Raw genomic sequence first — 24,911 nt, forward strand, 5'->3', positions numbered from 1 at the left:
AAAACCACCCCCACTAAACAAACTAAACCAACTTCCACTCCAGACTAAATTTGCAGACCTCTCTTCTGCCACCTTGGTTTCACTGTCTGAGGCATTTTCCTATAACATTAATTTAAGATATAAAGACATGAAGCCAATGTTGAAGCTTTTAATGCAGCACCATTGGTTGTTAACGAGATCCAGAAAACTAAGCTTCCATGCAAAAGAAGCACAAGAAGAAAAATAAAAGAAGAAGAAAACAAAATATAAAAGTAAATAATTTGGTTGTTAAAAAGCCCCCAAACAATATATTGTAATTTAATGGCTGAATAGAAATATATGCAAGTAGATTTGGAAGAAGCACATTTTTCACTTGCACCATTCCCATAAAGGCTGAAAAAGCAAACTGCAGGCTATAATCTGCTTTTCAGAACATATATCTACAGTTTCTTTTTGTTAACAGTGAAAAGAACTTTTACATCTTTTCCTTAAAAAAAAAAATTAAAAATTCTTACATAAGACTAGGCTATTTTATTCTTGGGATCGGATACAGTTCTCTAAAATGAGAATAGAGAGACCAAATTATAACTAACAGGGGCCATCTCAGAAAGATTTTTGTTGCCAGCTGCACATTTGATGGCAGGAGATCATTTTAGTTAACCAAGGGCATAATCCCAAGCGTGTCCTGCTGTGTGCCGGCACACTACAGAGCATTGCTACTCCACCTCACCTATTTATCAGAATTCAAAAGCAGCAGGTGAAAGTATAACAAATTTAAAACCAAGCTTTAATATGTTAGAAACTGCTAAAAATAAACTACCAGCAGTTTACCACCACCAGTACACAAAGCAGAGTTCAGCTGCTATAAAATTTGGCATCTCTTCAAATCTTTATGCCACTGAACTCTCAGACCATCATTATGCAACAACCAGAGGTAAAGAAAAATAACTTATTGCTTTGCTCCAACATATGGAAAAGAAGTTATGTGGTAGAAGAAAAAAGCTTTTTCCCTTCAAAAGATAAATTTGCTTCAAGTGCATTCTGTTATTTTTTTGCTAAAAATATAATCCATCTAATATTTTTTATTGTCACAGCTTTTTAAGTTTTTCTTATAAACCAGCCCATCTTTGCTACTAAAGAGAGATCCAAACCTGGCCAGCTTTGAACTCCAGCTCCACATCCTCAGCCATGGGCTTGCAGGTAACAAAAAGCTAGAAGAATAAATTGCAGTGAAATTATTATTTGGGCAGAATTTCTTTGCAGTTTTGCAGAGAGTGGAAGAGAGAACAGCCACCTCATCTGTCCCCAGCTGAAATGAAAGGCAAGAGGCCCCAGCTGGCTGATTTCTCTCACCTGCCAGGAAAACCACAGGTGATTCTGATTCTCTTTAATCAGGGGAGAAGAAGGAGAAGCCCTTGGATAGGTTCAACCCAACAGCCCCCAAGGCATTTTTAATCACTAAGAAAATCAAGTATAAACATATTTTCTCCCTGGTGATTCAGAAGATCTGCCCTGTAAGGCAAGAGGAGCAGAGCTGCTGGAGAGGTGAGTCTGCACCATGAAAATCCTTGTGAAAGGAGGAGAGGGGAAAAATCCATCCCTGCAGGACTCGGGTGTACAGTGGGAGCTGCCAGCCAAGGTGACTCCTGAGAAAGAGAGCAGCCAAAAAGGAGGTTTTAAATCTCAGTGGGCATTAGCTGAAAGACACACAGCGATGTTCTGTAGAGCTTTTAAATAGGGCATGCACAAAGGGTTCCAAGGAGATGGCTATCAGGCAGCCCCATCAAAATACCATTTTTTTTTTATTTTTTTTTCCCAGGTTATTGTCCTCTACAGAGAATCACGAAATCATTTTGGAACAGAAATGAATAAGTACAATTTGACAGAAATCACAGCCAGGCCCTGCATAAATCCCTGACTTAAATGGCCTTGCCAGCACCATCTGAGGGGGATGAGGAACATTTGAGAGCCCCCAAGCAGAAGGAAGGAGGGGAGAGGGCCCTGCCCAGGAGCTGCCAGGGACACTTGCAGAGGGCACTGGGCACCGTGGGCCTCCAGCTCTTCTCCCTGGCACCAGCTCACACCACCTGGCCCACAGGAAGGCACGCTGGGGACAGGCATATGTGGGCAGAACTGGCATGGTAATGCTAAAAAACTGGCTCATTAAACCTAAACATCCAACAGGAGGAATAAAAAATAACAATAAAGGAGTTTGGGAAGAGAAATTTCCAAAGCCAAGTGTTCTCTGCATTCAGCTTGAGGGAAAGCATCAATTTTAGCAGAGGGGAAATAAAATAAAAAACCCATTCTTCCCTCAAAAACATATATGAGTACAGACATTACTCTCTTTCTGCTTCACAGAAGCAACATTTGGAAAACGACTTAACCTTTCTATTTTTATCTGGGTGCATTCAAATTACCAATAATGTACAACATGCTGTAACAAAACCACTGATGTAGGGTATAATTTTCCCTCAAGCACATTATCCTAGCTGGTGGCTCAGAAAAATAAGCTGATAAAACAGCAGCAGACATCAATTGATGGATAAAAAGCGATCACAGCTATGTAGAATGTTGCTGCCCAACCTTAAAATCATACAATTAGCCAAAAAATACAAGCTGTAGGACAGGACATACCAACAACCATGCATTAGCTACGAGGTCATCCCAAAAATCCTCCTACAAACACATTTTTAGGCAGACCAGCAGATTATCGCCTCATAATTTAGCTATTAACACATAGATTTATTTTAAAGCCATCATCATGCCTGGTACTTTTATTAAATAACTTCTTCCCTGTCAAGTTCAATCGGGATCTCATCCTAACCATGATGAGCTTTTAATTTTCTGTGCTATTAATAGCAACTTAAAAATAAAATGTTCTCTTTTGAAGCTATAAAGCTGTAACTTTCTTTAGGAGCTGCAAGGGGGAAGAGAGATTAATCTTCCTACTCTGCATCTCTTAAGCTACATTAGTTATCTGCATATATGGGAAAAAACCCAGGAGAACAAGGAAGAAACAGGAATTTTCTCTAAGAATCCCTTAATATCACTCCCTGTAAGGATTTCACATGGCTGCAGCACAGAAATGAAGAATTACCAATACACAAGGAATAAATACTTTAATTGCCAGGTAGGTTCTGAATCCTTCTCAGTGACTCCCGTGCCCATCACCAAGAGATAACAGATTAATGAATGACATAATTAGCTGCAGGATGCACAGAGTCCTGTCCAGCAAAGCCCTTCAGCAGATTCTCAAATTTCAGCACAATTGGGGTCCTCATTAATTGGCCAGCAAACGAAGAAAGATGGGAAGCTGGAGATGAGCCTCATGGCCCTCTGTGACCATCTGACACATGGATCAGATGTTCCAGCTGCTCTTCCTCAGCTGCCTCCTCCCAGCAAGGGCAGAAGGGAAGGTACAAAGCTGCTCGGAGCCCTCTCGGGGTCGGGAGGAGCAGAAGGAATACAAAGTGCTGCCCACTCCCTTGCAGCACCCTGCTGCAGGGCTGCTGGCACTCCCAAGGGATGACACAAGGAAGGGCAGCTCCAAAGCTGCCACCAGAACCACAGAGCCCCAGCAGCTGCACAAAAGCCCAGAGAAAGCTCCAGGGAGAGCTCAGAGCTCTTCCAGGGCCTAAAGGGGCTCCAGGAGAGCTGGGGAGGGACTGGGGACAAGGATGGAGAGACAGGACACAGGGAATGGCCTTAAGCTGGAGGAGTGCAGATTTCAATTGGATTTAGGAAGAAATTCTCCCCTGGGAGGGTGGGCAGCCCTGGCACAGGTGCCCAGAGCAGCTGTGGCTGCCCCTGGATCCCTGGCAGTGCCCAAGGCCAGGTTGGACAGGGCTGGGAGCAGCCTGGGACAGTAGAAGGTGTCCCTGCCATGGCAGGGGTGGAGTGAGATGGGCTTTAATGTCCCTTTCCACCCAAATCACTCTGGATTCAATGATTCCGTGACCTTGGGACACCACGGAGGCCCTGAGCTGCTTTGGGATGTATTTGCTGTGAGTGCCTCGGTGCTTGTGACCTCTCTTTTAGGATATGGGCCCTGCCACAGCTATTGAAGCCTATCTTTATCTAAAGATTGGAACACTGAAGTGTGTTTTAATGACGGATAAACTGAGACCATCTGGATGTCTCAGCTGCTACAGAGCATGATTGTTTGCTGATTTTAACCACGGCTCTCACAGAGAACATAGACCTGTGTTGCACAAAGTGCACGAGCTCAGCTTGATTTCTCCTTGTAATCAAATGTGTTGATCTAAAATCTGTTTCCAGCAAATTACTTGTCTGTTTTGGGAGCAGCTCCCTCCCTATCTCTTCAGCACAATGATGGGGATAAGCAGAGACAATTGAGTTGAAAAGGTATTTTTGTGAGGGGCTGCCAGTGAAATCTTCCATTTTGGAACACAACCACCATTTACTCACAAACTACATACCAGGTGCCAACTCAAAATCTGGAATTTTATTTCCCTTTTTTTTCCCAAGGGTTTTGGTTCATTTTTGTTGTTGCTGTTGGGTTTGTTTGGTTGGGTTGTTTTTTTTTTCTTTACAGAGATTTGTTTTAAAAAATTGGTAATTACTTGGTCCCATTTGAATGGTGGTGGCATGAGGACAATCTGCATTTCTTCATGCACATATTTCAATAGCTAAGTGTTTTGAATACTGGATAACCATATTGCAATTAAGCTTCAATAGATAATATCTTGACCCTGTATATGTCCTGCAAGATAAATAATGAGTTTATTTGGGAAGGTAAAGTAAGAAACTACTCAAAACCACAACAAAATTAATGATGAGCAAAAGAAACTGTGAAAATAATTCTGCAGAATAATTATTAGAATATTGTCTCGACAGCTGAGCTTTCTGTTATTTCTGAAATTAAACAAAACCAGTAGGGGGTCTAATCCAAATTTCCCATGTTCCCACAGTTTTTTTCCATGTCAGAAGACTACAGGCACTGGAAACATCCCAATTCTAAAACCTTCAGCAAACTTCACAGCTACTTTTCAAGAGACCAGGTCTGGGTCTGGAAGTGGGGGTGGAGTGAGTGTGTAATGACTTCCACCCAACACCTCAGCCAACAGGCACCATGAACAATTTGAGATTGGAACATTCTGTTTAAATTAAAGTGCTGTTAATTATGCATTCACCAGGAATGCCACCTGTAACTTCAAATTCCAAGCAAATCTTAAAATTAAAAGAGTAAAAGCAACAAATGTTCTTGTAAGAAGAGCTACTCCAGGGACACTGAGATCAGAAGTAATTTACCATATTTTAGCATGTTTTTTTTTCACCCTTTTTCAATCTAAATAAAGTTTCTGGAAAAGAAATTTCTATCTGTTGCTTTTACCTCTCAAAAAGTGATCCAACACAGAATGCTCTGGCTTTTGACTATAAGGTGACTGTTTGAAAATAAAATCCTAACCTGTGTTCTTTTCCTATCACAGTATCAATAAATGCCTAAAAGGGAATTTCTGGAAGAGGTATCTTGAGATGCTTGGGAGAAACACCCCCCCAAACACCAAGATAAGCTGACTGCTCCCATTTATTAGGCACCATCTGGCACCAGGGGACATTGCTTTATTGATTTGTTGGGCTCAAATCCCTTTCAGGGACAACACATAAATACCTACTAAGATTTCAGCTGGTTACTACTTTGATTCCCACTTGGAAACCCAAATGGTTTGGATCATTTGAATTCATGTCACCCATCACCAATGGCCATCCCAGATGTGCTGGAAAGCCACATCTTTCCCTCTGACACCAGGCCCGCAAATATTTCATACTAAAGGATTCCCAAATAAATTAATTCTGGCATTAGAGATGTGGAGGCATCCAATGGACCAATAAAATTAAATCTCTCCCTCTACAGGCAGAAGTGATAACAAGGAATTACCAAATTCTCCAAAGATCCAGCCTAGAGCTAAACATGCCTAAAGTTATTAACCATAATGTTATTAACCTGTGATATTATTGTCATATCTGTGCCTTGATGTGTTCAAGGTGTGCCAAGTTTTAAAACAAGTTTTAAACACTGGGATTTCTATTATTAATCTGTTTGAATCAAACCCCCTGCATTGACATAATACCTGAAATGTGCAAGTAAACAAAAGGCAAAATCCAGCTGTTGCAAAGGTTTTCACACCCATCAACTCCTACATATTTCCTAGAGAAGCAAACTCACACCTCCTGCAACAGCTTTGGTTTTCTCTGCTTTTTGTGAGCCCATCTGAAATAATTCAGACATCAGGTAATTGAAATTACCACATTTCTAATAACTTTAAGCAATCTCCCAATCTGTTTTTTTAATCAGAAATCTTACAGAGAGAGCACCCCCACAACAATCTCCAGAATAAAAGGAAATTGTCAATCCTTTGCATGTTTATCTACAACCCCCAAAAAATAAAAATACAAGCTTATCTCAGAAAATTTAGCAAAACTGATCAAAGCTGAGCCCACATCTCTGATTTGCATGCACCTAACCCACATGCCATCCCAAAATGCAGATCCAGCCCACGCCTGATGGCAGCGAGCAGCTCTGCCAGGTTGGGGATTAAAAAACAAGATCCCAACTCTTGCTTCAGCCCATCTCAATCTGGTGCTCCCTATGTAAATCAATGCAGGTTTTTTAGCATTTTAAATCAAGACAACTTTTGTTCACATATGCTTCTGTGATTATTGTTTTGCCTTCTTTGAAAATGAACAGAAAACACTTCCTCAGATGTGTTCCTTAATAACCTTCTGTTTATCTTGCTTTTTGTCACTTCTTGCAAGAACAAAACTTCCCAAGTTCTAGCACAACCATTTTAAAAAGGACTTAGCATTGATAAAGATTTGTGGAAATAGAGTGAGTGGAACAGACCCTTCCCATCCCTGTAATAGCAACTCCAGTGACCTTGATAAAAACAGATAAACAGGAAAAACACACAGCTGCCATCTAAACCTCTTTAACTCTTCCTGGAAGCTGCAGTTGCCCAGTGTCACCCTGACACTGCCAAGAGCATGTGCACATCATTTAGAGGGGCTGAAGCCTTTTTGGGCTTCCTAAAACCAGAGGCCAGACAAAATTAGGAGAATAAAAAGCAGTTGTATTTATTAAAGGGCCTTCAGGTACATTTTGGGCTATGCCAGAAATGGACCACGCGTCACAGGTTTTTATGCTTTTATAAGTTTGGTCCATTTGCACTTTGGGGTTAATCTTCCCATTCCAGCTGCAGGTAATGCAGTCATTGAGCCCAGGTTTGCTCCCCAAGTCCCTTTTGTTCCCATCCCTGGGGCTGAGGCAGTGAGGTGTCCTTGAGTGCCAGGCCTGGAGAGGAATTGTTGGGAAAGCTGCAGCTGGCACCGTGTGTGGGGTTTGGAGTTACACACTGAAGAGCTGCAGGAGTACAAATGGATGGAAAATATAAAAGCTAAAATGATGCTAAGGCATCACGGAACCACTCTTGTGGCACTGTGTGTGCTCATGTTGTGCATTTCCATCCCAGTCAGGAGGCAGTGACACAGGCAAAGCTCTGTGTGTGTGTTTGCCCCTGCTCAGCTGCTGCTCTGCTTGACCTGATCTGCCACTGGCAAGCACAGGCAGCAGAGTTTATTTGCTGAATCTGTTTACCCCACTGTCAGTCAAGATGTAGGATGATGCTTAAACAGGCAACAGTCAGATTAATATAATTGAGCTGCAGCTCGGAGCAGCCAGGCAGCCGTGCTGGAATGGCAAAGCTCTATTCCCTGATGATTAAAACCTCCCAGGCTTGTATCAGTGTAAAGACACCAAACCAGGGATGCACAGGGCACCCAGAGATGGGAGCGTTTCCTTTTGGGAGCAGCTCAGCAGTTTGAGAGGAAGCAACGTGAAGCACAAGGAGATAAGTTGCCATTTTAATTGCATAAGGAGCACTGGTGGATTTGTCATTCCTGGTGACAGAGTTTTCTCCCCAGAGTCACATTCTGAGCACAGCTCTGTTGCTATTGTGTTAGACATTTCATGCACCAGGGTGACAGCCCAGCACACAGATCCAGAGAGCCTCGTAAACAGACTGTTTTCATTGACTCCAGGGATAGATGCCTCTCTGCTCTTCCACAACAGAGCAGGAAGACTCTGTCCAAACACAAAAAAAAAGGAGCAAATCAGTGCCTGAAAAGGAGCTCAAGTCCTCAGCACCATCAGACTGACTGAAAACCACATATTTCTTTCTGCTGGCAGTGCTATTTCCAGCACAGGGGAAAACAGGCAGGCAGCTTGCAGGTGGCATCCTCCTGCAGGGACCAACACTGCTGGCACAGATGGCACAGGCAAAAGGGGAGTGATGCTGGTGGTAAATCCTTTTGCTGAAGTCTTTAGGACCCTTTGCACTTTAACTCTTTAGTACCTCAGCACTGTGAATCCCAAAGTTGGAAGGACTTGTGCTGACTCACAAGTTGTCAGGAGTGAAACACACAGAGTGAGGTTCTCGTGGTGGCAGAGGGCTCCTCAAGGCCTGGCACCACACCTGTGGCCGTGTCTGGGAGCAGAACGTCCCCAGGGAGAAGTGCTGTGCTGCAGCTGGAGCTGCACCCCACCAGCATCCCACAGCTGGGAACCCCTGACTGGGTGCCACCACTGACCTGGTGCAGTAATTTCAGTGACATTTGCCTTAGAAATGAGCCCTCCAACTCCAGCTGAAGCACACAGGAGCCACCCGTGGCACAGCACACAGGAACTATTTCTGTATCTGTGTAGAGCTGATCTTTGCCTTTTCTCTAGCCTAGATTTTGATTTCCCCTAAGTGATCAGTGTTGGCCTAATTCTACTCCCATTTACATCAGTTGAAGCTTTACCATCAACTTCAAAGAAAATGGATTTAACCCAATATAGTTCATTTTGATAAATTCTCCTTTAAGAGAGAACCTCTGCTTCTCCAGCAGAGGATAAGATGATGTATTTTTACACCAGGCTTCAGAGCCAGATGACTTTGCTGTGCCCTACATTCACGTTTTGGGTTTGAGCAGCTCTGCAGTTCAGAGCAGCTCGGCTCTGGCTGTGTCTCAGCTCTGTTTGCAGAAAGCTCTGGAGCTCAGGCAGGAGATTTCTCTGGGAGAAAGCAGAGCAGAAGCCCCACTGCAGGTTCACACTTGGCACACAAGGGCAGGAACAATCAGAGGGCTCTGGAAAGCTTCCAGGCCCAGCAGGAGCACTTTGAGGCCAAATGCTCAGACTGAATCCAGTCAGACACGAGACCTGCACAGATCCAGGGCTGCTCCCCACTATTGATCTGCCTCTAATGCACCAAAAGCCTTGCTGATGGACACACATTGCAAACTCCACTTCTGCCTCTTATCTCTAGCATCTTTTCATTTCCCATCCCTTTCTAAATAATTCATAACTGAGTCTTCACAACCTTCTGTGTCTTATCCACAGATTCTTATTTAAATTACATCGATTTGGATTTAGCCTTTTTGGATTATAGCCTTGGAGCTAGGCCTCCCTCTTACAGGGACCTGACTCCAATTGTTAAAAATTCTCTCCCAGAATGAACCTTCCAAGACACTTTAGACATGGGATCATTTGTTTAACATTGTATTAACCAGCAACCTCATATCAAGAAAACTTCCCTTGTAAACAAGATTCTGTAACAAATTATCTGATGCATTAGGCATAAGAACTTTAGACCAACTTATGCACCAGCAAATCCACTATCAGAATTAAATATTGAAAAGGAACACCACAAAAACAGCCCTTCAAATAAGGCTCAAAATTCAAAATCAGAATATCAGTCTAGCAGGAACAGCCGTGGTTTAGGCTTTTCAGCTTTTACAGAAGGAAGGACTTTTGCAAAAGGTACCTCTGCAAACACTACAATGGTTGGGAAAGGAGCTGCACTGAAGGACTTCAGGAGGAATTTCTTCACAGAAAGGTTGCTTAGATATTGGAAAGGGCTGCCCAGGGAGATGGTGGAGTCGCCGTCCCTGGAGATGTTTAAGGAAAGACTGGATGTGGCACTTGGTGGCATGGTCTGGTTGATAAGGTGATGATCAGTGATAGCTTGGACTTGATGATCTCAGAGGACTTTTCTAACCTACATGATCCTGATTCTGTCCTTATTAGAAAACATTTTATCAGAGGAAGAGCAACCCCAATACAGTTCATCACAGATACTTAGCAGGAAGGGAAGACAGATACAGTTGTAAATGCAATTCAAATATTTCAGCCTTTATCCAGCTAGAATCCCCCTTTAACAATTATATCCTAAAATTGTTGGAAACCCTCTGTCTGCAGGAGTATCTCATTCTGCCTTTATACGTAATGATTTATTTTCATTCTTTCCCCCTCATACCCCAAGATGGGGACAGAACCTGCTGACTGTCAGATCTTTTGCCTCAAAACCAAGGTACACTGTGGCCACCCTGACCCAGGCTGGCTCATCTGCCTCTCTCTTCCTGATCTGCCTCTGCTCTTCTTGATCTGATTCTTGATCTGCCCTTCCTGATCATCTTGTGCTGTTTCTGATCTGCTCCTGCCCTCTCTGATCTGCCTCTCTCTCCCTGATCATCTTGTGCTCTCCCTGTTCTGCCTCTGCCCTCCCTGCCATCCTGTCCCCCAAGGCCTCTCAGGGATAAAGTGACATCCCTAAGGATGATGACATCCCCCAGAATAATAGTGACACTTCCCCCAGCAATTTTCCTTTTAACCAGAGAGGGGGGTAGTAGTTTCCAAGCAGTTTGCATCCTTGTAACCTTAATGAGCCCACCTGACATTTCAGAAGTGACACCTTATATTAATTGAGCATGTTTTATCATAACTCATTTTCCTCTTTAATCACATTTCCCCCTCAGACACAAGCCTTTATCAAGATGATTATCCGATGTATTATTTACTATTTTATGGTGCGGGAAGAACTCACCCAAAGGAAGGTGGCACTTGCAGGAAGGGTGCTTTAACAAGAGACATTAATTAGCAACCACTGTAATAGCACCACAGCAACAAGTGTCAAACCTCCCTACATGGACTCAAGCAGTCAAGACTAAGTTAACATTTTTTTCCTTATTACTCTGACTTTTATATAATTTCACACCATAAATGGAAAAGTCATCTAGAAATTTGGGGCAGGTCATTTATCACTGTTGAAAGCAACTGCACAAATTTGTCTGAGATGGAAGAATTTCAGTAACATTTTCTGAATTCCCAGCACAGGATAAGACTGTGCTGCTTTCATTCCTCCTGATTCTGCACTTTGGTCTTACCTGTGTGAATTCTACTTGCTGGAATCAATTAGAGCAGCAGAAGATCACAAATCTATCATGGAAAGGTAAAAAAGTCTCATAAAGAATTGCCAGCAACAACCCAGAGGAACAGCTGAGCCCGAGCTGCCATTGCAAATCAGTGCTCCAGGACTGCCAGAGGACTCCACAGCACAACTCTCACAGAGGTCCCAGCAGACTAAAAGTCGTCCATGTCTCACAAAAACACAGGCTCAGGTTTCCCTGCATTTCTGCTTGGAAAACTGACTTCAAATCAAACAGCTCTCTTTTGGTTTGGGGGCTGTTTTTTTTTTCCCAGTGTTCCTAAGAAAACCATAGGATGATTTAGATTGAAAGGGATCTTTGAAGGTCATCTAGCCCAACTCAGTGCCAACTCCAAATGTGGAACAGCTTGCTCAGGGTCATGCCCAGCTGAGCTTTGAGCATCCCCAAGGATGGAGATTCCCACCCCTGTCTGGGCCACTATTCCCATGTTGGAACATCCTCCTGGTGAGAAAGCTATTTATATTTGACCAGAATTCCCCTTACTGGAATTACAGCTTTTACCTCAAATCCTTTTGCTGTGCACGTTGGGGACGAGTCTGGATTTTCCTTCTTTTATGACCTCCATTGGATAAATGAAGAAAGGAATAAAACCACATCCACCTCTTCTCCTGAGTGAGGAATGCTGACACTCCCGAGCCTCTGCCTGTGTGCCACGTGCTCTCACTTTGGTGGCCCTTCTCTGGACTCCCCACAGTCACCAGTACCTCCCCTGTACTGGGCAGACTGGTCACAACTCTCACGAAGCAATATCGCAAGTTTGAAACACGACAAGGAAGTCAAAAGGAGTGGGGAGCACAATTATTGAAGAGTTCAATGCCCACATCTTGGCTGGGGTATCTCTGATAAAGCAGTTAACCTGCACCTGCCATTCCAAAGGGCTTTCCCTGAGCTCACAACGCCACCATTCACCCAGAGCTGCTGAGAGCAAAAGAAGAGTTGGGGTGAACTTTGCCAAAGTCCCTGGGAAAAGGATTTTATTTCCAGAATCAAGAATAAGTCTTCATAACTGGCACTGGAGGGGGAGGGAAAAGTTTCTATACAATGAAGGCCATCCATTTAATCAAAGCATTAATCCTAGAGTGAATTTTCTGGACACATTTGAACCTCAAGGTCAAAAGTTGCAAATACAGATTAAATACATTTCTTATATATAGGATTAGCCACACAAAAGAGATTGTTTTAAAACTTGTTTTCCTTCAATCCACAAAGTATTGGAATTAAGGGACTTGAAAAATCAGCAAAGGAGTTTGATGCATTTACAAATCTCCATTCACAGTCCTATCAAGATAGCTCTGCTAAAAAGAATTAATTCTGAGTATCGGGGGAAAAAAATTGTTTGCCTACTTTAGCAGGTTGCATAATTCCCAAAAATACTTACAGCAATATTAAATTCTGCTATATTGGAAGTTTTACATTATACAGGATAATGCAATACCTAAAACTGAACACGACCATTTAGGATAAAGTAAAACAGATTATCAATCACCTCTCCCTCTGTTTCATAAACACAATTTGAAGAATGAGGCTTTGGTAAAGGCAGATACCAAGAAACAAATACAAATCAGAGCAGAATTCAGAGACTAATGACTCAACCAATTTCCTAAAGCCCAAAATGTATCCAGAGGGGCTCTGCGGGGGGGAAAGGTGCACTGAGAGGTGGGCAGGGATCATGTACAGTGGTGGAAAAACAAAGGACTAAAACAATCAGCATTTCAGTGCGGCCACAGTGTCAATAAAGAGAACTTGTGCGTGAAGGCTGTGGCTGTGATCTTTAACCAAAATAAAATCAGCACACAGCCAGAAAAAGCAACAGGGAGGCAGGTGGCAGCACAGGTAACAAGTGGGAGAGGATTTGAATTCAGCTCTGAAACGTTTTCCAGCATCCCCTGGTGCTCAGCTCCTGGGCAGCAGGGATGCTGCAGCTCCAGCAGCTGGGCAGGCGAGGTTTGTGGAGAAGGGGAGGCTGGTCCACAGCCCTGCTGGAGGCACTGCTGTCACCCCACGTGTCAGGAGAGACAGGCAAGCAGCAAAACTGGAGAAAGGAGGAGTCAGGAAAGTGGCTAAAGAGCAAGAGATGCATTTAAGCCTTCGCCAAATATGTGCAACCCGAGGGAGAAGGCAGGGAAGGAGTGGGATGGATACAGCCCTTCACCCTGAGATTCAGGGGAAAGGAAAGCTGCCAGCACTGCTCTGCAGCACAGATCTCTCAGTTCCTCATGGGTTAGAAACAAACATCCTCATTTCTGCTCCCCAGATACATTATGGTACCTTGCAGTGCCCTGCTCCCCAGGAGCAGAGAGCTCTGGCTGTGCTGGCCAGCCCTGACACCCCACTGGCCAAACACAGCCGGGGTGCTCACGAGGAATGAGGCCAGGGAAGCTCAGAGCAGGGCTCTTCTAAAGCCAGTCTGGGCAACGTGAAGTCACCCCAAGTTTCAGAAATAAAGGCTGAACAGCTTTCTAAGGCACTCTGATGCACATTTTCTGCTGGATGAATACAGATTTTGCAACACTTGCAAATCCCATTAGCAGCAAGGAGAGCTGTAGGACTCTGTGCACAGGATGCATTATCACTGAAGTGATCCCTATTTAATTACTAAAGAAAACACAAACACTTTTCAGTTGATTTTCACAGTGTTAAATAGCTTACAAATTCTGGCATAGATGCCTTTCTTGGCATGCATCAGGTTCAACATTTGAGCAAAGTCATTCCTTCACCTCAGCTGAAACCTGGGCCCTCAGTGTTGTGACACTGCCCTTGATTCCCCACAAAAACTGTGGTCGTTCTTTAGGAGTTTCACATCTTCACTTTAAAAACCAAGCAATTACAGCTCCTTCATGTTCTATTTTATGGTTCCAGCAGTTTTCTTAACCTTGAGAAAATTTTGGCACCATTATTCTAATTATGAGAAGTGGGAGTACATGAAATCTTTCCAGCAAAGGAGAATCTGAGCTGGCAGATGCATGAAATTCTATCCTGCAAAATGACAGAAGGGGAAGTAATGGGACACTAGACCTGTCACTTACCCAGGTAAGTGCTGTAAATAAAAAACTACATTCTTTTAAGCTCATTCAGCTCTTGATAAATTGACACCAAGTAGGGATATTGTTACAAAATGCAGCCGCAGTAACTCAAATTGTTTATTTACAAAACCTGTTGTCACTATAACACAAAGACAAGCAGTGTGTGTGTGTTTGTGGTACATTTAAAGCCCCAAACCCCAGAAAAGAAAGTCTCCCATGTGTGTCCTGACACAGCACCATACATGAAAAATGCATGCACTTTCCTACTGTGCTCACACATTGAGTTACAGCCACTGGGGATTTAAATACCCCACTGGCCTTTTTCTTTCTCTGGGACAACTGCCCTGGAACCCAACATGCACAAGTCCCAGGTGCCATGAAGCCTATGGAGCCATCAGTCCCTAAAATTTGGAGAAAACCGAAGGAGTTTATATTTTAACAATTTCCCATTAAAACCCTCAAGTTTATTAAAGTCTCTGTGCTAAAAATATTAGAAAGCTTTCATTCCAATAAAAGACACCATTCCACAAGGTATCCTGAAGCACAGGAAAGCTCAGTGAAATCTAGGCAGGCCCTCACAGACATCCCTGTTGCAGAGGGGCAGAGCTGAGCTATCAGGGATCTCCTCCCCAGCAGAAACCTTCTGAGATCCCTGCAGTCACAGATGTCCTCACACACACTTAAAACCACACTTCAATCCCTCCTGCATCTTTCTCTGTGTTGTACTTGGCTAACCCCTTACATAATCCCAGGACTTCCTTATTTTAAAGCACATATAAAATAGCCCGAGTTCAAGCACGGAGATAACAAAGTCGTCAAACAAATCTGAACGCTTCCAAAACCTACTTTTCTCTTTTGACAACTGTCTGAGAACAGAGAGTGCAGAGAACTGTTCCTCCTTTAAATTTAGCTTCAGCCTCTGTGAAAATTCCTCCCAACGCTCCAGCATTTGCTGCCTGGTCTTTCCATTCAAGTGGAACGGGGCAACGAACCCGATTTTGCTGACCCATTCCCATGGCTGTGGGATTACAGAAGGGAAAAAATGAACACGTGTCTGAAGAGAAAACCCAATTTATTTATTTTTTTTACATCTAAGGCTGCTGCTGCACCTCTGTTTGGCACGTCTTTGTGCGCCAGGGAAGGAGCTGGTGCTGGTGCTGGCGCTGTCCTCGGAGCCACGTGAGCTCTGGAACTGCTCAGATGTCTGCCTGACATGGGATTGCTCTGAAATTAGAACATTGCCCCATTTTCAATAAAGCCTCCAAGATTCCAGGGTTGTCCCTGTTAGCAAGGGATGTCCTTGAAAACGAGGACAGCTGATGACCTTAAAGAAGGAGGGTAATTAGTCACAGCCCTGCAACCTTTTCTCCTAAAGAAACAGTGATAAAAGTAAACTCCTATTAGAATATCATTAAATGCATTATTATGCAATACTGGTTACATAACCATGCTTTACCAACTCGGGGTATTTTCAGGCAGAATTCAGTTTCACAGACTTGCCCACACAGAAAGGTTTTTAAAAGTATGAATTGTCTCTCTGGAGGGGATGAAAAAAGCTCAGGTAAATTGATGAATGGCAGATTGGCTGCCAATATTTCACATCCAACTTCAACCCTTAAAAAAAAAAAAGTATTTTTAAGAATCCCTTTTAGCTAATTCCTCCCAAAGAAGTGATAAAATTCATAGAAGCATTTGCAAATCCAAATATATCACCCTATCCAGACATTCAGTACCATTTGAATTTCAGCTAAAAATTGACTGTGAATCCATGCAAAAATCAAGGATTAAGCAAAATTAGACTACACTAAGCATGACAACTTGAAAAATGTGGCTGCATTTTGTCAAAATTAATATTGTCATCTATTTTCCTCTATCCCTGCTTCCAATAGCAAGGAGGAATTGTGATGCATTCTATGTTTTACTAAAATATTTCATCTAATTGTACTCATTTAACAGCTTTAACAGTTAGTTCAGAAATGTTCTCACCTCTAAAACAAATACCTGAATATTGTTCTTATTGGTGCCTGAGCTCAAGTTAAATAAAACTCACAGCTATTATAAAGTCTAAAAGCAAGAAAAGAATGAAACAGGAGAGCATGTGAAATTCTGACAAGGCAAAAGCTGGTGCTGATGGATTTTTAAAATATCAGGTTTAAAAAGAAAGGATGTACATTTTCAGCACAGAAATCTACATGAAATATAAGCATGATTATTTTTTAAAATTCATTAGTAAGCTGCTTATTTCCTTGCCAAACATTTTCTTGCAATATCAGCCATTTACTGCTATCTATGAAAGTCATCCCAAACACTGCATTTGTACTGGGCTACAGTGACAATTGTTAAAGAGAAAATAAACAGCTGACGAATATTTCAACTACAGCATCATCTCTAGGTAATAAATCCAGCATAGTTACATTTTTCTTTCACATGGCTCCATTCTAATGAATCATTTCTATTCCCATCCTTCCTAAAAGTCAAATGCAGGGGACATTTTTGAAGCAATTACCATTTGCCTTCTGGCTCTGCAAACTAATAATGGACATTCTCCCTCTCTCACCAACCCACATTTCGTTCCCTGAGTGGGAACTCAGGGCGCACACAGCTTTGTGCGTGCCTGGAACCCAAAAGCAGAACCCAAAACAGCCCAGAGCGATGGCGCGGGGCAGCAGAGGAGCGAGTGCCGTGCCGAGCATCCCTGTGCCCTACCTGGAGGGCTGCAGCCCCGGGCGGCGGCGGACGAGCCGTGCAGGTGAGCGCGGCTCCCGGAGCGGCGCTGGCCATGGGATGAGTGCGGCGCTCCCGCAGCACACCCCGGGGTGTGGCGGCAGGGACACACCTTTCCTGCTTCTCTCCACCCCCTCGAATCGCTGGATCCCCGGCTCCTTCCCGCTGGCGGCACGGGCAGCCTGGGGAAGGGAGGCAGGAGCGGGGAGCTGCGGGCGCTCCGGGAGGCGGCGCCGCCGGCGGGGCGATGCTTTCCTTCCCTTACTGCCAACCCCCAGCAGCAAAATGACGTTCCTGCGGCAAGCACCTTTCTCTCCCTCTCAGGATTTTTCATAGAGGTGCACAGAGAGAAATGAAAGAGAAAACTATTTCTATTTCTGCCCCTTGTTTTTCCGATGTGGAATGTGTTTGGAGAATTGTTTACCTGGAGTGAGTGCTTGGTTGGATTCTGGTGAGGATTGATTGAGCCTGGTGGCCAATCCAACCCACCTGGGGCTGGACGAGAGAGAGAGGGTCAGAGAAAGGAGTATGTAGTTTTGGTATCTTCCTTTTATATAGTATATTAATGTATTTTAACATAGTTATAATAAATAAATCATTCAGCCTTCTGAATTGAGACAGACATGGTCATTTCTCCCCATTGGGCTCGCCTGTATTTACAATACACTGCCCCTTGCAGGGCAGGTGGATTGCCTGGGTTCCCGTGCCGCCGGTGCCCGGAGCACCGTGCCCAGCCCGGGCCGGGTGCGCGCCTCGGGCTGCCGGGGCAGCTCCGAACAGCCGGGAGCCCGCACAGCCCAGCCACGCCAGCGCCTCTGCAGCACCCCGAGCTCAGCAAGGGCTTCTCTCAACCACTCTGAGCAAATGCTGCTGAAAAGGCAGGGAGCCGTCAGTTCCAGCCACCACCTTTTATCTTTTTAGTTATTTATTGCAGTGCTGAAACATAAACCCAGCAGCAAAGGAAGCCTTCACACTGTTATTAAAAGGACACACCACCCAGAGCACCTGGCTCGTTTTGTGGTATATGAATATTTGGGGAAATGAGAGGTAGAGGATTAAATGGGATCAAGCAGAGGATGAAACTGAGTCCCAGCCTCCCTCACCGATCCCTCAACCACTAAGAGCCCAAAAGAGGGGAGGCAGCAAAGCCAGTGCTGCAATTCGCAGCTTCTCTGCCCAGGTTCGGACACCAGGTGTAAGCCTGGCCCTCTGGTTTTGTACAGCTTGAACTGTAACAAGATTTTTCTGTAATCAACATAAATATGTTGAAGTACTATTCTAAATGTTGGAGGAAATAAAGGTATAGAGGAAAGGAAAAGAAAGTTCCTACTAGCTCAAATGTTTAGAATGTCCACACAAAAATAAGTGGGACAAGTGGGACAATCCACATTAAAAAACAAACCAATACTTTTATGGAAAAGATGCATACACATGCTAAGTTACTACTACTACTATTATTGTTGTTATTATTATTATTAGTAGTAGTAGTAGTAGTAGTATTAATAATAATAATAATAATTAACCTCAGGCACTTTCTCACAGGTAAACATTTTCTCCCACCAATAAAAAAATTGGCATTAGGAAAATAAAATAATGATAAAATATCCAAAAGTAAGAAAGTTTAGTGCTGCTTTTTTAACTATTGGCTCATTTTCTCAGGAAACATTATTATATTTTAATGATGCAAATTACATTTATCACTGTCACACTATGGAAATTAACTTCTGATTGCTTTAAATTACAGACCTTTGTATCTGTGAAGAGTAACATTTTCTCCTATAAAAGTATAAGGACTTTTAATAGAGTCTAGAGGAATTATACTGTGATATTTTAAAAGAAACACTGTCAGACTTACCTGAGAAAATCAAATCCTGTGAATTAATGCAAGTTTGACTAGGCAGAATTTTAAGAGAGTATTTCACATGTACAGACCTTCCATGTGAAGAAACCAACAGTTCCAGGTCTTTAAATTTTGGGACTGTAAAAAGAGACTCCAAAAATACTCAAGATGGTTTCACCCAACTATTAAAATAAGTGGCTAAAACCTAGATAATTAAGAAATTCAAAAATATGCAGAACAAAATATGGCACTAAACTGCTGGAAAAGTACATTTGTGGCATGCAAATGTCTCAAGATAAAAGAAAATTATACCTGAACGGGAAAGCGGCATGCGCAGCCTTCACAAAATATTATTCTTAAGTACTGAGAGGCAAATGCTGTTGGTGAGAGGACTCATTTCTTAAGTGGGAGTAATAAAGATGATAAAGATCTATTTGTTATGCATTTTAAAATAATTTTTATTCATATTCCAGGTCCAAACAGGAGTCTGAGAAAGAGAGCCCTGAAACTGTGCTGAGCTGCTGGGTTTCAGGTTGCTGTAAACCCCAAACGCTGGAGCCACTCTGCCTTTGTTATGGCAGAATTAAACACCTTCAGCTCACCCTTCCCTGGTGTCCTGCAGGCATTTTACACTGATTTCTCCCGAAATAAACCCACAATTCCATCGGAGAGCTCCCTGCATCCAGCCCAGGCTCTGACATCCCACATCAGCACCCAGGGGAGCAGCCAGGGCTCCCCAGCCCCGCTCAGCTCCGTCCCCAGGAGCAGCTGTGATTTACGAGGGCTTTGCACACTTTGTGCAGAGGGCAAGAAGTGCCCGCGGAAGGCTGGCACAGCCCTGCAGTGCCCCAGTGGCACCGTGACCTGCAGCAGCACCGAGCACACCTGGCGCCTGGCACAGCACAAATGCCAGCCTGTCCCCAGCCAGGAATAACCAGTGCCTGCAGCTGGCACGGGGCTGCTCCCCCATGGGCAGAAGGAAAAATTCACTTCAAAGCAAGCTCTGTATCTTTCTGTATACAAATAAACACTTTTTTTTTTTTTATCCCATTTTCCACAAGGTAAATGTTCACCAGCAGCCCTTCCCAACCTGAGCGGAGCAGGCTAAATTTAAGAATCGAAGGAATTTATTTCCCTTACCTTTGTGGTACTTTCCATTCTGAATAATTCTGAGGCTGTTTTATATAAATTTACAGAGGGGGGAAGAAAAGAGCATTGGGGTGGGGAGTGTTTAAAAATGACAGAAATCAAAGGGGAGAAGTTTGGTTCACAGCATAGGAAAAAGGACATTCAAGACCAATCCGAGATATTATTTTGGGAAAGTCACTTTTGCCACTGCTCTAAAATTTGCATGAAGCTCAGGGTAACCAAATGTTATCTTCACATTATATTATATAATTGTCATTTTAGGCAGATACATTCACATTTTTATTCACATTTTCCTGTACATAAATGTAACTTTCTGGCCTAGATGAATCCGCAAACAGATAAAGTATTGCTTTTTAACCAGGTAGTTTTTAGGAAATTTTTAACAGTAAAACCAGATTTTAAATTTTTAAAGAGTTATATGTAAGATAATAGACAAGAAATATGTATCAAATAATTTTATCAAGGCACAGGCACATGGCTAAAGGAGAGAGAGGAATTTCAAAGAATGAGAAAGGAGGACCGGAGATGATGGAATTTATGTGTGGGGACAAAGAACAAATTAAGTAACAATACTGAGAAACAATTAAATGGAAAATGGTAATAGAAATGGAAATAGGTAATAGAAAAACTAGATTAATTTAATTAATTTATTTTAAACTTTACCTGGTTTTCCATAAATTTAGCAATGTCATTCAAGAATACAATAGCTCATTTAAAAGAAACTACTATTTTTAAACAAAAACTGTCTACCAAAAGTCTGAAATTAAAAAAAAAAAAAAAAAAGTGGGCTTGATCCAATCAATACAATCCTATCCATTACAGTTTCAGGGGTGACCTTTACATCAGATCTTTGCATCTTTGTGCAATTCTGATGCACCAATTCTGTGTAAGCAGAGCTGAAAAACGTGTGAGATATGAATTCTGACAAAAGGTGTTTGTAGGCCTTTTACAGCACAGGTGTAAAACCTATGAATTCTGACAAAAGGAGTAAGAACTCTGAATTCTGACCACAGCTATGAGGTGGGGAGCCCACAGCTCTGAAGCCTCAAACCCCAACAACCCAGAGTCTGCCGGAGCCCAGCATCCCGCCAGCTCCCCTGAGCAATGAGCTCCAAAACCCACGTGTGCACAGGGGATTCACCTCACCTCCAGCAAGGGAAAAACAAGCCCAAGTGCACAGATTTTTGTGCTGTTGCAGCAGTACCCAGCTGTCCCACACAGCACATTTTTCAGCCACGCAGAGGCTGAGCACTAATATTTCATGAAGTGTCACGTTACTCCCCCCAGAAGGGGAATGAGACATGCAAGGCACGCCTGGCGTCTCCAGATTTTACAGATAATTGCACAAACCTGTCACAAAGTGCTGACCATCACTGTGATACAGCTCATGGACAAATACACATGTTAGAACTCCACATTTTTATGCAGGTTGGGTATATTTCACATCATGAATGGTGGCTAAATCCCCACAGCAGGGTGTGGCACTGGATGAGCTTTAAGGTCCCTTGCAACCCAAACCATGCTGGGATGTGTTACAAGAGCACAGGGCAGGGAGAGAGGGTTTATTTTTTTTTTTTTTCCATAAATAGAGGTGAATAAGCAAAACAAAACAATTTTGCTCCACTGACATCTAAAGATTTGTCAACTGGAACCCAAATTTTGATTCAATACTCTCTTGGTAAAATTTATCACTCTCTTTATCCATTCCTTTTATCTGTACTCTTCTCCAGTGTCCATACCACTGTTTGGTTTGTGTCCCGTCAAACATTTCATCAAGCAATATTATTAATCTAAATACATCCAAATATATCTGTCACAACAATGTTTCTCCAATGTAAGAACAGAATTCTTGATTGAGAAGAAAGTTTTAAAAGTAGGTGTTTTCTACTTTCTAAGGCTCCGGAAAAAATACTGTGTTTTTTTCAGAAGAAATAGTCTTTTAAAGTAATTTGTCTGCTTTTTGAAATAGGTAGAACAGCAGAAGACAAAGCTGCAAAACCCCTTTCAACCTCAATAAAACTATCATTTAATCCCATGCTGTGTTACATCTCCTACAGCAAGAGAACAGGATTTAAAGATTGCATTTGTACACTTTTGGGACTGTTCTCACAGTCCCAATCCATCCCCCACCATGCTTTTTCCATAATTATGACAATGAAAATATACAAACTATAATAAGCATGTCCCAAATGTTTGACCCAAACATAAACATCACTTTAAAAATATCCTCATCCCATTTCACTGACTAATCCCAGATAACAAACCTTGCCCAGATAGAATTAAGTGGTTATTTTCCACAATTTTCATGTTGGAGTTGCCATACTCTGATCCCAGCTGTAAATCCAGCACGACATGCACACGTTGGACAATGCTCTGAGGCACAGGGTGGGATTACTGGGATGTCCTGGATGTCCTGGATCCCTGTGGGTCCCTTCCAGCTCAGGATATTCCACATATCCATAAGATATTCCACATATCCATGAGGATTTGTACAGCAGGAAATGCAGAGTGAGGCTCTGTTCCCTTAATCCAAACACAAGCAGGGCTGACGAGGGTTGAGCATGGAATAATCAGAATAATCTGAACGATCAGAGCCACAGCAGACACCTGACAGCACCATCCTGCATTTCCAGAGCATCAGGGTCAGGAGTGAGGCTGCATTTCCAGAGCAGCTGCAGCTCCTGGAACCTCTCAGGCTCCTCTTGGAGATCTCACAGGTACAGCAGCCACGCAGTTCCCAAAGCCAAGCTCTGGAGCATGGACTGGCAAAAAAACATCTCCCAAGAAACCTCAACAGCAGCTACTGCCTTGTCCAGTTATCCAGTAAAATCAACGTGGAAAAGATCTTGCATCCTTTAATAGCTGCTTTGCTTTGGGGATGAAGGCCAGTTCTAAGACAGAAATCCTGCTCTTTTTAATAAAAATTTAAAAACCCCCACAGAATTCACAGAATGACCAGGCTGGAAGAGACCTCAAAGACCATCAAGTCCAACCCAGCCCCAGCACCTCAACTCAACCCTGGCACCCAGTGCCACATCCAGGCTTTGTTAAAGACACCCAGAGATGGGGACTCCACCACCTCCCTGGGCAACCATTCCAGAACTTTATCACTATTTCTGTAAAAATCTTTTTCCTAATATCCAACCTGTGTTTCCCTTGGTGCAGCTTGAGTCTCTGTCCTCTGGTTCTGTCAGTGCTGCCTGGAGAAAGAGCCCAACCCCACCTGACCACAGCCACCTTTCAGGAAGTTGTAGAGTGATAAGCTCACCCCTGAGTCTCCTTTTCTCCAGGCTAAACACCCCCAGCTCCCTCAGTCGTTCCTCACAGAGTTTGTGTTCCCAGCCCCTCTCCAGCCTCGTTGCCCACACACATGGAATTAAAAAACTAAGGCATATTTTTAATTAACTATTCAGCAAAAGAGAATTTTCAGCTGGTTCTAGCGCTGGTGGTCACAGCCCTTAACACATGGCATTTCTAGGAAAGTGTGTTTCCAGTTATCTGAGTGGTGATTGCTTCTGTTTAAAATATTTCTCTTTAATTGCTCAGGGAGCCTAATGCTGCTCAGCCTTTAGCAAGGGCAGCACAGCCCCAGCTCTCACCAGCCCCTGCATGGAAGTTTTGCCCCCAGTTACCAGATCAGGTAAAACGAACATCTGAGTGTCCCTATTATGGACCTTTATATTTTACAGATTGAGGGTGACTGCTGGTTAATAAATCATTGTGTTTCTCTGAAAGTCACTAAAATCATTAAATAAAAGTCATCACAATAAAAATGTCACTAAATAAAATTCATCACAATAAAAATGCCTCTCTTAGTGTTCCTCAGAGCACCAAGAGCTGCAGAGATCCCAAAGACCACTCTGCCTTCACAGACTGCATCCTTGAATTCCCAAAGGAGGAATAAAAGCACTTTCTAAAATGAAATGGAACCTGCAGAATCCTCCTTTCAGACCACTAAAACACGCACACACAAAGATTTTTTTTCAGAAGATGATGCAGGAACACAAAGGAACAGACAATTTGCCCTTACCCCAGTGACCAAATCTCTCAGGTTATAAAAGCACATGGTGAGGCAGGCATTGCTCCCAAACTGAGGAATGGTTCACACAGACAAGCAGGCATCCAGGCACTGCTTCATCCCTGTGCCACAAAGGCTGAAATCCCAGAATATTTCTCCAGAGCCACTTTGCCAACCATTCCTTGTAAACAAGAAGTGAGCTGAGAGCAAGGGAATGGGCTGGGGGATGAAATTCTGCCCCAGTGACACATTAATGCAAATCAGGGGAGGAGAGATGGATTTCTCATTCCCTGCCTGTGTCTCATCCTGCATCCAACCATTCAGCTGGAAGATGGGAGCCACTCAGCAGCTTGAAAATTTGAATCTCATTGGTCCAGAAGAGCAGAAAGTGTAAATATAAATATATATAAACACAGAATTAAAACATTACCTCCCCTAAGGACGGAACAGTGCAAAGAAAAGTCACTGCCCTTTTCAGACTGACTCTGTCTGAAGATGAGAAACCACTGTAAAACCCCCCCCCAATGCCTTCTGGCAGCAATTCCCACCCAGCTGGGGCTCAGGAACAAGCAGGGCATGTAATAAGCTTTCAGTAGTTGCATTCTGAACAAATGAGTTCATTTTCATTTCACCAGGTGGAATTCAGAAATTCTCAGGACAACCATTTAGTTTTGAGATTTGAGATTAATATGAAACCAATCATTCCATATTAAAAATTCAATATGTTCATAATAATAATGAAGTTTATTTTGCTTCTCTTTATCCCCCCAGATTAAATTTAATCCATGTTTATATTGGTTGCCTGAGCATCTGAGCAAAAAAAATCTAGAATTAGGAAATAAAATGCTGACCACTGTGATTTTAAAATAATCTTGAAAATCTCAAAAGA

The 24,911-nt window shown here is 43.0% G+C and overlaps 1 protein-coding gene across 18 annotated transcripts in view; it reads right to left on the minus strand.

Annotated features, from left to right (window-relative positions):
- ATP2B2 (ATPase plasma membrane Ca2+ transporting 2) overlaps positions 1-24,911 on the minus strand; it is a 396,907-nt gene that overhangs the window by 177,113 nt on the left and 194,883 nt on the right. The window contains exon 1 of one of the 18 annotated variants that reach the window (XM_077786061.1): positions 16,998-17,208. The exons of the other annotated variants lie outside the window; for them this stretch is intronic. The gene's annotated coding sequence lies outside the window, so the exon portion shown is untranslated. Of the gene's footprint in view, positions 1-16,997; positions 17,209-24,911 lie in introns of those variants that run through there. 18 annotated transcript variants of the gene reach the window in all.

The sequence above is a fragment of the Lonchura striata genome, chromosome 12, assembly GCF_046129695.1.
Source record: "Lonchura striata isolate bLonStr1 chromosome 12, bLonStr1.mat, whole genome shotgun sequence".
Classification (NCBI taxonomy): Eukaryota; Metazoa; Chordata; class Aves; order Passeriformes; family Estrildidae; genus Lonchura; species Lonchura striata.